The following is a 14,409-nucleotide window of genomic DNA, read 5'->3' on the forward strand; positions in this document are numbered from 1 at the left end:
GGAAGGGGAAGGGCCAGGGCCTGCCTTCCACACACCCATGCAGGGCTCGCCAGACCCAGCTTCCAAAAGGGTGACTCAGGCTAATAGAAGCCAGACTGGTTCTTACCTCTGTAAAGCCAGAGGTCTCCCATGAGGAACTAAGCTGGCTTAGTAAGGCTGGATCTCAGCTTTGTGTCCAACCTCACCGCCGCCAGTTCATGCACACATGCCCTTATCATCTAGACAACATGGGCTCACTTGGTCATGTGTGCCAGGCACTCTTCCAGACATTAGGGGAAAGCCAGATAAGGTCTCTGATTGTCTAATGGAGGAAGGCAGACAAGAAGCTAATAGACGAAGAAACTAACTTTGCATAACAGCATGTGCTCTAGGGAAAGTAAAGAGTATGCTGTTTCTGAAGGACCCAGGGGTGGGAGCATGTTTTCTATAAAGTGGCAGGGAAGGCTGATCTGAGAAAGTCACTTGTGGGCTGAGGTCTGAATGATGTCAGAGGAGTGGAAGAGTGTCCTGGGGGAGGGAACAACAAGCACAAAGGTCCTTGGGTGGAGATCTTCTTGGTTTATTTGGGAACCATGTGGAGGCTTATTTGATTGGGACACAGCTTATGGAGCAGCAGGGTGTCCATTCTTTCTTCCTTTCTTCTTCTCAGGCTCCCCACCCCAGCTGTTGGCATAACACTGTCCACAAGGCTGGATACTCTCTCCTCACCTTCTCTATAAGACCCTATGTTCTAAACTTTCTCCTCTTTGCCATTCCAAGCTTGTTCTCTAGCTTCGTGCCCCTGGATCCTGCCAGCACGGAGCAGACAACTCAGAAATCCTTAAGACCATCTGAGTTGATGCATGGAGAGCAGTGGCAAGGGCCCCCTTGGCAAGCTAGAAGTTCTAGGTCTTGTCCCCAGGCCTGCAACTAATCAGCTCTCTATGATTCTGGAAGTTTCCCTAGATTAGGGGAAGGCTGGAGGAAGAAAGGGCATGCAGACTATAAAATCCTTTACAAGTTGTGTGCATTGAAACAGGGCCTTGCTCTAGGCAGTGCCTTAGGGCCCAGGGCAAGGGGAGAGTGAAGAGGCAGACCAGCCTACAGGCTACCTTCAAGCCTGTCTCTTCTGTTGGAGAAGGAAAGACCATGCTTACTTGCAGAAGGGCTCATCATTCATAAACCCCACAAGACGGGTCTATTGGAGTGCTTCGCTTTCCCCTAACCCTGTCTCTGGGGGCTGGGCTCATTCCCAGGGTCCCTTCACTCAGCCCACAGGGCCTGAAGTTGGCTGGGAGGTGCAGAGAGCCAGAGCTGGCCAGGGTGCCCTTTCCTGGGTACTCCTGACCACAGGGACTTCCCACAGGGCCTTCACTTCCTGTTCTCTTCACCCTTGGCTCATCAACTAGAATATCAAGGACTCTGAGTTTGGGCTGGGAATTTCTGAAGCAGCTTTTGCAGAGAAATGCCCATTCGCTAATGAATCAGAAACAAATTTTGCAAACCTGGAAAGTTGGGCATCAGGGCAGCTAAGGAATCTGCTTGTGCACACCATCTTGTCATCGTGGCATGCATGCATTATTACGTTGGGAGGACTACTCGGTGAGGCAGGTTCTGGCATCCAGGTTTCAGGTCCTGGCCTCACAAACCACATCTGTATGATTTTGGAAACATCTGTAAAAGGACGGTAAGACTGCTACCCACCTTGTAGGATAGTTGTGAGGACTGAGCTGATAAGCATAAGATGCTAAGAACACAAGAAGCATAATCTAAGTAGTAGCTATAATTTCTGCAGAACACAGGTCTGCTTTCTGCCTGGGGTGCTAAGAGCCCAGCCAGTCTTCTGGGAAGCAAGTAAACCAGGCTCCCAGTCAAGGCCAGGGATGGTGTGTTGATCAATGCACAAAACTGGCATTCCCTGCCAGGCCTGACATGGGGCACATTTATGATGGAGGGACCATTTGTGGGCACTGCCAACCCCTTGGGCCTGGCTCACTCCAGAACTCTCCTCTCCAGGCTTGCCACCTCTCCTCCCAGCATAGTCAGAGCACCTGGTATGCCCAGAGCCAAAAAACATCCCAGAGATGGGGAAGATTGCATTTGTGGGAAGCGCTGGCATCTGAGAACTTGGGAATTCTGGGTGGCTGGGCATCCTCAATGGTGGAGGGGGCTGCTTCTGAAGAACACAGAGGCACGCCACCTCGAGCACAATGACTGACCATTCAGTCAAGCATTGACCTGCCTGCGGCCAGCCTGCTGCACAAAGAAGAAGGGGGTGGGAGACAGATAGAATATGGGGGGAGGTGGGAGGTAACAAGAAGAGCAGGCCTCAGGAATGGAAGCATGAGATACTGAGGTTCGGTGTTATTTAGAGCCCATGTTTCAGACTGAGACAGCTGCAGGTGAGGTCTCCTGGTAGAACAGATGCCAAAGCTCCAAGGGGAAGTCATCCGCTGGGCTCCTGGCAGGGTCCCTGTGCACTGTGGGAAGCCTACGAGCATCAGAGAATCCCCTCACCACAGCCCTGGGCAAGAGGCATGGAGGGGGCATCCTGCTTCCTGCTAGTTTAGGTCCATGAGGCCAGAGCCATGGATCTGAGTTGTGAAAAGAGACAGCAATGAGCTGTTCCCCAGGGTCTTAGATAAATACTAGTCCTTGCAGGGTTTCTAAGAGTCTACACAACCAGACTTCAGGCTCGACTTGCAAAACAATCTCCTTTTCCCTCTGAATTCTAGCTACACAAGTCTCTTGATTTCTCAATAGCACCTCTTCCTCCTGCCTCAGGATTTTGACATAGGCTCGTCCTCTGTGTGGAACTAGCAGACTATCCTCACCCTTGAGACCTCAGGTCAGACACTTCATTTGTGTGATCCTCTGTGTGCCCTGGCATGTCACAGCAAAGATTGTTCTGTTTATCATTTCATCCCTGACTCACAGCACAGAACCTGCCACACAGACAAATGAGTAAAGGAATACATGGGAAGCCACCGCTCATGTATACAGTACCCCCCCCCCCTCTCTCTCTCTCTCTCTCTCTCACACACACACACACACACACACACACACACCCTTACTCATACATCTGTATAAAAGAGTAAGACTCCCAACATGACATTCAAAAGGGGTCACACATTGAAATATACAAGTTCACATCAATTACGGTTAAGATATGCAGATTCTCCTTAACCCCAAGATCTACTCTTCTGGGAACTACCCCGTCATCACCATCACAACTCTCAGGGCCAGTCGTATAGAAATGTACCTGACTTTGTCCCCAGGCCATGGCTGACAGGACCTCTGGTGGGCAGCTGCTTCCAGCCAACTGGCTGCCAGGAGGGGGAACTAGAATGAAGAGAGGCTAGGCCATGTGGAAACACTCTCAAACCAAGGACTTCAAAATCCATTACCTTTAGAGTGGCCACTTGCTGCAGAGAGGCAGAGAAAGCCCCTCTGAGGGGAGGGAAGAACAAAGCAGAGAGATGCAGAAGTGAGAAAGCAGAGGCCTTTGCCTGACAGATAATTACGACTGGCTTCCTGTCTCATAACCCCCCTTTTCCCAGGTAGTCTCTCATGAGGTCTGACTGCACATCCTATCACAGGGCCCTGTCTCACCAACTCCCCATTATGGTGGAAGCTAGCTCAAGCATGTCTGTCTCCTGCAACCAAAGCCTTCATTAAACAATCCTGTAAAGGCCAACAAGCAAGATGGAAGGGAACTGAGAGGTCCATCAAAATGAAAATGCAAAGGCACAGACTCAAGCAAGGCACAGGCTGACAACTGGGAGGCCATTCCCCAGCTCTGCGCAGTACGCTGCCCTTCACAAAGCTCCTCCTCATGATCCACAGCTCAGTAGCACCTGAGGTTTTCTCTGCCAGGCTCCCTGCCTCATGCTAGTGAGCTGCCCTTGCTTTTCTTAGCCCTGCCACCTTACCACATCCTCAGCCACAGTGCATGGGATGTGGGACCTGAGTCAGAATAATCTGAATCCTCCTGGTTTTGTTCAAGCTGATCTCAGGAACACAAGCGGTTCCTCTGACTTTCACAGCAGCCACATGGTAGATGCTGTCAGCCGGCTCAGGGTGGCGTTTCATCCCTTGTGACAACAGCTAACAATTGTAACAAAGCCCAATGTACATTCACTCCACAAAAATTTATGCCTCTCCCCCAACCCCCACCACCGCCAGGTGCTAAATGTCAGATCCTGAGGGGACAGAGGTAAGCAGGGCAGGTGTGTCCTTGTCCTCATGGACTTAATCTTCACACCCTTAGAAAACTACATCACAGGGTAACATGTGCGTGGATAAGGGAAGCACAGGGTTTTATGGGAGCATAGACCAGGGGCACCCTACACAGGCTTGGGGGAGCAGCCAGGGGAGCAAGATGGGACAGGTAGGGAAGGAGGAAGGAAGAGAAGCTCCAAAGTGAAATGGGGGGTTAGGCAAAGCAGAGCTGAAGTATAGTGCTTGCAGGGAAAAGCAGCAGGAGCAGCCTACAGAGTTGGAACCTCTGGCCTCCAGGCCCTTACCCATCTATATCATCATGGGCTCTAGATCTGGGGCAGCATTAGTGGCTCAAGAACTTGTGACAGGGAAGACTTGGGGTGCCAGTCTGGAGGCAAGAGAGGAATAGGCTAGCAAGTGTTCAATTTGCATTTTACCTCTTACCCTGTATGCTTACCTGGGGGAGGAGAAGCTGGGGGACCTGATGGTAAATATGGGGTCCTATTCCCACCCCCTCAAAATAATTTGAGCTAAAGTGGATCTCTGTAGGTTGTTTCATGTAACAGAGTGTCTGGGTCCTGGGAAGCCCTACCTCAAGTGTTAGTCACCTGAGAAAGCTTCCTTTTCTGAAGCCAGGGGCTTTTATGAGGAAAGAAGCATTCCAACCACAGTGTCTTGCGGTGCGTCAGAATTCCTGGAGAGACCGAGCCACAAGCCTCTCTGTGCTCGGTAACAGGAACACGATTGACCTGTGGTCTGTTGCAAAGAATTGCATCACTGGGGAAAGAAGGCTGTGCCCAGGAACAGAACAACCCAGAGTCTAGGGTTGCTCAGACCTAAAGGCTTCCCCAGCTGTCTGGATCCCAGGGCTGGAGGCCAGGGTCATGGACTTACAACCCAGAACTTGCCCGTCCTAGTCTGTTGTAAGGACATGGGGTGCACACCTGACCCAGGCCAGCCTCTCTGCTACCCTGGGAAGAGGGCTTTGTGTGGATGGTTCCATGCAAACCCACTCCCCTTTGTGGTTCACACCTGATTGAGGATGGTTTTCACACATGCGCACAGAGCCCAGCATGATACAGAGACTAGCACACAGGGCACTGACTGGAAAGTCAGCTTGGGATCTACCCCTGCATGGTAGATCTTCCATTCCTGAAGAAAGGAGGAGTGAGCAGAAGGAGCTGAAGTGCCATGCAGTCACAACACTAGCCCATCCCTAGGATATCCCCCATCCCTCTGGAGCTAGGGCGGACCTGGAAAGTGAGCCAGGTCTCCACATCCCACACTGATTGGCCATTGGATGTAGGTTTCCCTTGGAGAGCAGCCACAACTTCATGTGTAGGCCATTCTCATGGGGCGGGGGCAGGTCTGGGCAGCACACACCAGCATCTACAGCAGCAGCGCCCAGTGCCAGCTGCCATGCTACCATAAGGACTATATCCCTGAACTTTCACAATAGTTTCAGACTGTGTTACTATTATCTTCACTTTGCAGACGAGAAAACTGAGGCCCAGTGTTGTTTGGCTCAGAGTCTGCTTTACAATAACATCTGCTTCACAAGCAAAGCACTGGATGTGTAGTGAGGAAACCTCGGCACAGAACACCTTCACTTCCCATCTAGCCACTGACTGCTTCCCAGAGAAGTCTTTATTTCTCTCTTGGATGCAATTTTTCCAGCTCTAAAATGAGGATTCTAATACTTGATCTACCTTTTGCTGAGTGTGCTTTACGAACTGCTAACCCCTAGACAAATATTAGATGGAGAATTCTTATTACACGTGAAGAACAATATGTGATCTAAGAAATGGTAGTCATAAGACCATCCCCAAACCTCTAAGCATGGCCAGAAACGTAAACCTTTTGGGTACTTCAACTGGCAGAGGGCAAATGCAAACACCTCCATTTGGCAAATGGTTGGATGGAGGTAGATGACAAAGAAGTCTGTGGACAGAATTGAGGCCAAAAATTGATTCCCAGAATCCATGTCCAACGGGGCCCTAGCCTGTATCTGATGACACAATGGAAACAAGAGCTGGCCCATCCAAGAGGATATGGACTTCCTGAGAGAGGTAGGAAGGAAGCAACATTTGTCAAATGTGTACCTGTGCTGGGCGGCACCATGCCAGATGCTTTATATAGATTATGTTTTCATCCCTTCAATAACCAGAGGCTTTTGACAACTGACCATCAGAGGTCCAAAGGTGAAGGGTAACTTGTTAAGGACACAGAGCCAGGAAGGGGTGGGAACTTGGCTTCTCCAGCACACCTAACCAGGTAAGGAGCTTGCTCCAATGTCACAGAAGTACTGGGAGCTTTATAGGCTGGCCAGCTTATGAACCTGTCTGCCTCAAAGTGCAAACTGTGGAAGAGAGTGAAAATGTTTGCCTTTTGCAGCAAGACCTGTTTCTTTAATTTGGGTATTGCTCTGAGAACCTTTCTGGGGTTAATTTGCTAGGGGTCTGAGGTGGGTGGTTAAAGACAGTTGTAGGCTATGGAGGCAAGATTTGCAAGCCCCATCCCAGAAAGAAACCCTGGGGTGAGGACAAAGGGGAAGAGAGAAGAGGTCTTCCTATAAGACCCAGAAGACAGTTTCCTCAAAGAATCCAGAATAGGACCCAGGATCTGAGTGTGGGCATTGCTGCCAAGTCAAGAGAAGGCTGTGGATGCATATGTGCATGCAGTGGTTGATCTGGGATCAGACATACTGCATGGCCTCTTGATTCATGTGCGACCAGAGAAGCCTCCTTCCAGATTAATCTAAACACACTTGAGGATGACTATTGTCCTTTGGTAAAGGGACACCACCTGCTTGTCCTATGATGGGTGATGTGAAAAAGATCTCCAGGTGAGGTGTGGGCTCAATTAGGAGGGAGTAGAGCCCAAGAGAAACCAAGGCATGGCCCAAATATAATCTCTGCCTGTAATGGGAAGTTTTCTCCATCTGTGAAATGGGAATAATGTTAGCACCTTGATAACACAGGCAAAGCTTTCTGTAGAGTGACATAGACATAGCATGTCAGCTGATAGCGATGACTCATCCAAAATTTCATGTGTGTTGAAGTTTTTTATTATCATATTTTTGCAGCCATACAAGTTCATAAATGCCCTATATTTGTGGCAAATAAAAGAGCTGGTTGCTCTGCTGTGGCCAGCCCCTTCCTGTTGGTCCTCTCTCAGTGAGATTCTGCTCCAACATTTAGAGTGACCCAGCTGTCTTTTAGTTAGAGCCTGGCTATATTCTTTCATCCTTGTACTTAGAACTTTTATGTTTAATATTTTAGGCATGTGTCTTGGACACCTCACCAAACCAGATTTTAAAATCTAATCTGGCAATCTGTCTTTCAGCTAGGAAGCCTAGTTCACATCCCTTTTTTGGAAATCTTTAATATATTTGGACTTGCTTTATTACTTACATTTTCGTTTCTATTTTAGCTCTCTTGCAGTGCTTATCTCTCCTCTCTTGTCAGTGACTGCTATTAAAATTTTACCACAAATATTTTACTTTACAGGGTCTAAAGGTAATAAATATCTACACATCCTTACCCCCAAATACATGGATCTATAAGCATTTTAAACTTCAGTCATCTCCTCCTCAACCTCTATGTTATTGTTCCATGGCATTGTAGTTTTACTCTGTCACTAACCCCACATTTTTTTTAAAGATTTTATTTATTTATTCATGAGAGACACACACACACACACACAGAGGCAGAGACACAGGCAGTGGGAGAAGCAGGCTCCATGCTGGGAGCCCGATCCCGGGTCTCCAGGATCACATCCTGGGCCGAAGGCAGCACTAAACCGCTGAGCTACCTGGGCTGCCCCCAATTTTTTTTTTTAAATAGACAAGACAAGTCTTGTTTATTTTCCCACATGTTTACACTGGTTTCTTGGCTCACCATTCTTACTAATAGCCCAGATTTCCTGGGCTTCCCAAAGCTGTCTACCTCCTATTCTCTGGGACCTATGAATGTGTTATGTTACATGGCAAAGAGGAATTAGGGTTACAGATGGAATGCAAGTTGCTAATCAGCTGACCTTAGAATAGGGAGATTATTCTGGATTATCTGGGTGGGTACATTATCTACGTACCTACAAGGGTCCTTCAAAGTAGAAAAGGGAAACAAAAGAGGAGTTAGAGTGATATGATGTGATAAGGACCCAACACCTGTTACTGGCTCTAAAGATGGAGAAAGGGACCACCAGCCAAGGAATGCGGGAAGCTTTTAGAAGGTAGTAAAAGCAAGGAAGTAGTTTGTCTCCTAGAACCTCCAGCAGCCCTGTTGACTGATACATTTAGTCTAACCCAGTGAGACTTGGATCTGAATCCTGACCTGCACAAATGGAAGATAATTTTGTGTTGTTCTGAGGCAGTACATTAGCGGCAATTTGTTACAGCAACTAATGAAAAACTAATATACCTTCTTTCTGGACTCATTTTCCTTCTTTTTAAAACACTCTTTACTCTTTTCATGAAGGCTTGGTGGTGGTAAGCTTATTTATTATTTACCTGTAAATAAACTTGTTGCATCCTTTTTTTAATAGATAGTTTTCATTGGTATACATTCTGCATTAACAGTTAATTTTCTCTCAGCACTTTAAAGATAATTATGATTTCTAAAAACTCAATTTAGTTCTTTCCCCAAACTGCCAGGTCATTTGTTATTTTTCTCTCTTGCTCACATTTTGATTCCGTTTTTTTTTTTTTAAATATTTCAAACATGGTTATTTAAAATTCTGAATCTGATAAATCTGAAGTCTTAGGGGCCTCAATCTGTTAGTTGTATTTCAGACTCTGAGGTTCATATGTAACTCGGATCATGTCATACTGAAGTTGGAGGTCTAAGTCATGAAGTCAAATTCCCTCTGGGACTCTGAAGTCCACCCAGTGATAGGCTCAAAACACTGGGGGGAAAAAAAGGAAAAGAAATACACTGAATTATTCATAACATTAGACTTCTAACACAAAATATAATAGTGCAGCTTTTTGCTAAGACAGGCAAGAATGAGTAATAATCAAATGAACATTTTAATTAAAGTGCTTATTATAGAACAAAGGATCTTAACCTGAGAGGTGTCTGTGTATAGGCCTGAGTAGGTCCATGAACTCATTTAAATTTTATGCAATAGGTCAGGTTCATTTCAGAAGTAAGGACCCATATCGCAAAAAGATGTATAATCTAAAAACAATTTAAAAATCACTACTCTGAGGGCACCTGGGTGGCTCAGTCAGTAAAGCATCTAACTCTTGGTTTCAGCTCAGGTCATGATCTCAGGGTTGTCAGATCGAGCTCCCAGTCAGAGATAGCCATAGTTTAAAAAAAAGGCACTTATACCTAATGAATTAGTGAAAATTAGGAAAAGCACACCTCCCAACACTGATGAGGTTGCACAGAAACTTGATGCCAGCAATGGGCTATTGTTCTAAACTTTTCAGAAAGTGATTGTGTAATATGTACCAAAAGCCATAAAAACATTATCAATCTTTGATCCATTAATCCCATTTCAGGGAGTTTTTCAATAGAAAATCATCCAAAGAATGAAAACCACATGGGTTATTTCATGATGAAAATAGTGAAACATTAGAAGAAACTTCAATGTGTAGAAAAGGGAAATTAATTAATAATGCCATATTTATGGAAAATGATGCAGCTCTTTGAAATGTTTAATTTTAGAGACCAAGTAGCAAACACAAAAAATGCTTATTGCACACTGGTAGTGTCATTTCACCCAACTGAGGCTCAGAAAAAGCATGGAGATTTTGGAGGTGCACAGTTCTCAGAGGATGTGCAACTAGATGCCAATTTCCCTGTATTTTAAAGAAGTCTGAGCAGCTGGCTGTGCCTCATGATCAGATGACCTTAGTGTATGAGCAACAAACTGAGAAACCTGTGACTACATGCACAGAGTTTATATCCTGATCAAACAAATCTCACCAAAAATGTTACCCTGACATGTACTTAATGAACAACATAATTATTACTGAACAGAATGATAAGCAGGCCCAAATGTTCACCTCCTTGGTTCTCCTGAGGGACAATGTATAAGCAGCATGGCTTTAGGACTTAGCTGGAAGTGTTGAGGGTTTTCTTTTTATAGAGCCTCCCGTCTTCATCCATGTCAACAGTACCCCTGATGTCATAAATTCTTGACTCATCATCTTCATTGCCAGACTACACATTCTTCCCAAACACGGCCACTATCTTCACATCTTTGCCTGTTTCTTGCTCTACCCTTCTCCTGGCCAGAAACTCATTCACCTCTGAGCTCTGCGGTCACCTCCTTCGAGAAGTCTCCCCGTTACATCTCCCTATCAGTAGTAGGGCTTCTTCCCTGGCCATCCATACACTTCTTCTTAGCTCCACATTACTACACTGTGTTATGGTAAACTGCAATTATCTGTTTCCCCATTGTGACCAGGAGTTTCATTCATAGCAAAATGTGTCATGTATGGGATTTGGAGTTGGATAAAACTGGTTTAAAATTTTTGCCACACCTTTTACTAGCTCTGTGACCTTGGACAAGTTACTGAATCTTTCTGAACTTCTGATCCTTATCAGAATAATAGGGTCAGAGAAAACCTGCTTTGTGCGGCTATTGGCACATGTTAAGTGCTCCATAAATGGTAGCTATGTACTCAGGTTTATGAATCCCTGGAGTAGAATAAGACCAAAGTCTTCTGGGTCCAAGCCCAGTGCCACACTACATGGGCTGGGGAAGGTATATGAAGTACAGAAGGCTCCAGCTCCTTGAGCCAACAGGAATCCAACTGTAGATCTAGAAATTAGAAGTTGCTTCTCCGTCCCTTTGGAACCTTCAGACATTGGGGAAATCCCTTCATGCACCTCCTCTTGCCCCCACAGTGAGGAAGTCTAGGAATAAAGTACTGTAGGGGCAGAGGACTCAGATCCCTGGCCACTGCCTAGTCTCCTGCCCTATCCCTCTGCTGGGCCAACAGACAGTGAATCACTGCTGTCATCATCCATGACACCCACTGGTCTTGGAGTCAGTGACCCCACGACGTGAAGAAACTTTCCTTCTGAGAAGCATCCTCTCCAGGTTACCAAAAATTTGTCACCCCTCCTACTACCATTGCTCTAAACTTTATTTACTTCTAACCTCTCAAAGTGGCCCTTTAACCCTGGTGCTACCTATTTGGTGACCTCATTTTCTGTGTTCCTGAGAAGAATCAGGACATGGATCAGAAATTGCCCTGATTTCCTCCTCCAGAACTGCAGTAGAACCATAATGGTAAAAGTGACACTGTCTAGAATTAGATTGGACCCAGATATGAGTCCTGTTATTAGCTGGGTAACCTTTAGCACATCTCCTAATCCTTGGCCATTTACCTGGGCCCCTTATTTGTGAAAATACATTTAAAAAAACTTACCTTCAACAAAACAAAACAAACAAAAAAAACTTACCTTCCAGATGTAATAAGGATTCAATAAAATAACTTGGTGAAAGAACCAGAAACCTTGTAGGTACCCAACAAAAAACGGTTATTATGCATTTCTCCTCCTTTTAAAATATTGTTGTTCCTTCCTTTCTGTCCCTGAAGTTCCAGCTGTTGGATGGACATATTCCCAATAATATGCACCTTACACATGACATCTAGAATGCCCCAAGCAGAGTACATTAGCTTCCCACTCCACCCTTCAAACTACTCTATTTCAGGGATGCCTGAAAAGGCTCAGCAGTAAGCGCCTGTCTTCAGCCCAGGGTGTGATCCTGGAGTCCTGGGATTGAGTCCCACATTGGGCTCCCTGTGTGGAACCTGCTTCTCTTTCTGCCTGTGTCTCTGCCTCTCTCTCTCTCTAAAAACACAGATGTTATCTTATAGTTCTGCAGGTTAGAAGCCTGACACAGGTGTTACTGGGAGAAAATCAAGGTGGCAGTATGGCTGTGTTCCTTCTAGAGACTCTGAGGGGGGATGTCCTTTTCCTAGTCTTTTCCTGCTTCTAGAGGCTGCCCATATTCTTTGGCTTGTGACTTCATCTCCTTGACCTCTTTTTCTGTTGCCACATCTTCTCTGATTTACACTCTTGCTTTTCTATTATAAATATCCTTGAGGTTACATTGAGTCTGCCAGGAAAATCCAGGATCATTTTTCTTACCATTTTGAGATCCTTAATTCCATCTATAAAATCCCTTTTTCCATGTAAAGTAACATGGAAAAGTAAAATAACATGTTGGCAGGTTCTGGGCATTCTGTGTACATTGATATGGACATGTTTGGGGGCCAGAAATCTACCTACCACACTTCTTCCAGAATCCTGGGCCAGAATCATCAGGAATATTTGTGACCCCATCTCCATCCCCATCCCCATCTCCTTTCACAGGAAATCACCCAATATAGTAAGAGCGATCTTCTCAATTAGTCATGTCATCCGTGGTCATCAGAGGACAGAACACAGCAGGAGTGCTGTGCATCTCCATGCAGTATCTCTCACATCTGACCTCTCCTTCCCATGCCCACAGGCTTCCCCTGCTCTTAATTAGAACTGCTTGTTCAAAGTACTGCAATAGCCCTTAAGATCAGAAATCTTTGCTCTGCCTGTGACCTTTTGCAGCATCAGTCTGCCTTCTATACATGACCAGATCTTTCAGAGCTGTGGTTTCTACATGTTGGTCCTTAGGCCTGTGCTAGTATAATAATGGGCTAAATAAAATGAGGAAAGTGAGAGACCTTGATATTTAAGTGTATTGAGGTACTGTTGACAACTCTCCTTTTTTTAAAATTTTTATTTATTTATGATAGTCACACACACACACACACACAGAGGCAGAGACACAGGCAGAGGGAGAAGCAGGCTCCATGCACCAGGAGCCCAACGTGGGATTCGATCTCGGGTCTCCAGGATCATGCCCTGGGCCAAAGGCAGGCGCTAAACCGCTGCGCCACCGAGGGATCCTTTTTTTTTTTTTTTTTTTTTTTTTTTAAAAATAAACAATGATTTTATGAGGTAATGGGGACATAATTTGTTATTTTCATTAAAGTCCTTGTCAAAATTCAAAGTTGTTTTCCTGAATTAAAACAATTTATAGAATAACACCTAGTGCTCATCCTGTCAAGTGCCCACCCCAGTGCCAGTGTTATTCTATATGTTGCCAAATTGAACACCAACAAAAAATAAATTTATAAATAAATAAATATATATATATATATATAGGCAAAAAAATTTGGCATCAGTTGTTCAAAAGAGAGGTCTACAGATAGCGGTTTTAAATCATAGCTCTGATCATTGAGCATATCAGGCCGCCTGCCCCCAACTCACTCTCAATCTGAAAATGCCCCCCCCCTTAATACAAATCAAAACTGAAATGAGCTACCACTTCACACCAGTCAGAATAGCTAAAATAAACAACTCAGGAAATAGCAAATGTTGGCAAGGATGCAGATAAAGGGGAACTCTCTTACACTGCTGGTGGGAATGCAAACTCAGCCATCAGAAAAAACGAAATCTAACCATTTGCAATGACGTGGATGGAACTAGAGGGTATTATGCTAAGCAAAATAAGTCAGTCAGAGAAAGTCAAGTATCATATGATTTCATTCGTATGTGGAATTTAAGAAACAAAACAGATGAATATAGGGGAAGGGAAGGAAAAATAAAGATGAAATCAGAGAGGAAGACAAACTATAAGAGACTCATAACTATAGAAAACAAACTGAGAGTCACTGGAGGGGAGGAGGGTGGGGAGTGGGGTAACTGAGTGATGGACATTAAGGAGGGCACATGATGTGATGATCACTGGGTGTTATTTGTAACTGATGAATCACTAAACTCTACATCTGAAACTAAAAAAAAAAGAGAAAGAGAGAAACAAAACAAAATAAAAAATTCTCTAAATCGATAGGCCCACATACTTAATAAATAATGGTAATTAATTAAAAAATAAAAATGCCTCCCTTGCCTGTGGAAGGAAACTGTTTCACTCTTTATGCCCATCCAGGTTATAGCAGGTTCCCCAAAGGAGGTCCCCACCTGCTCCTTTGCCCTCCATGCATTCCCATAGCTGTCACATGGACCCTTCACTGTCTCTAGAACTAAACCCCCTCCACCCTTCTGGTTCACTTGGCTTGTTTCATGCCTTCAAACTGCCACATCCTCCCTCCTACACATATTCACCTGCTGATACCCTGGTGAGCTCACAAGGCCCATGTGGAACACTGCTTCCTCCATGAAGCCTTCCAGATTTCCCAGC

This window comes from Vulpes lagopus, chromosome 5, assembly GCF_018345385.1.
Source record: "Vulpes lagopus strain Blue_001 chromosome 5, ASM1834538v1, whole genome shotgun sequence".
NCBI classification, from domain to species: domain Eukaryota; kingdom Metazoa; phylum Chordata; class Mammalia; order Carnivora; family Canidae; genus Vulpes; species Vulpes lagopus.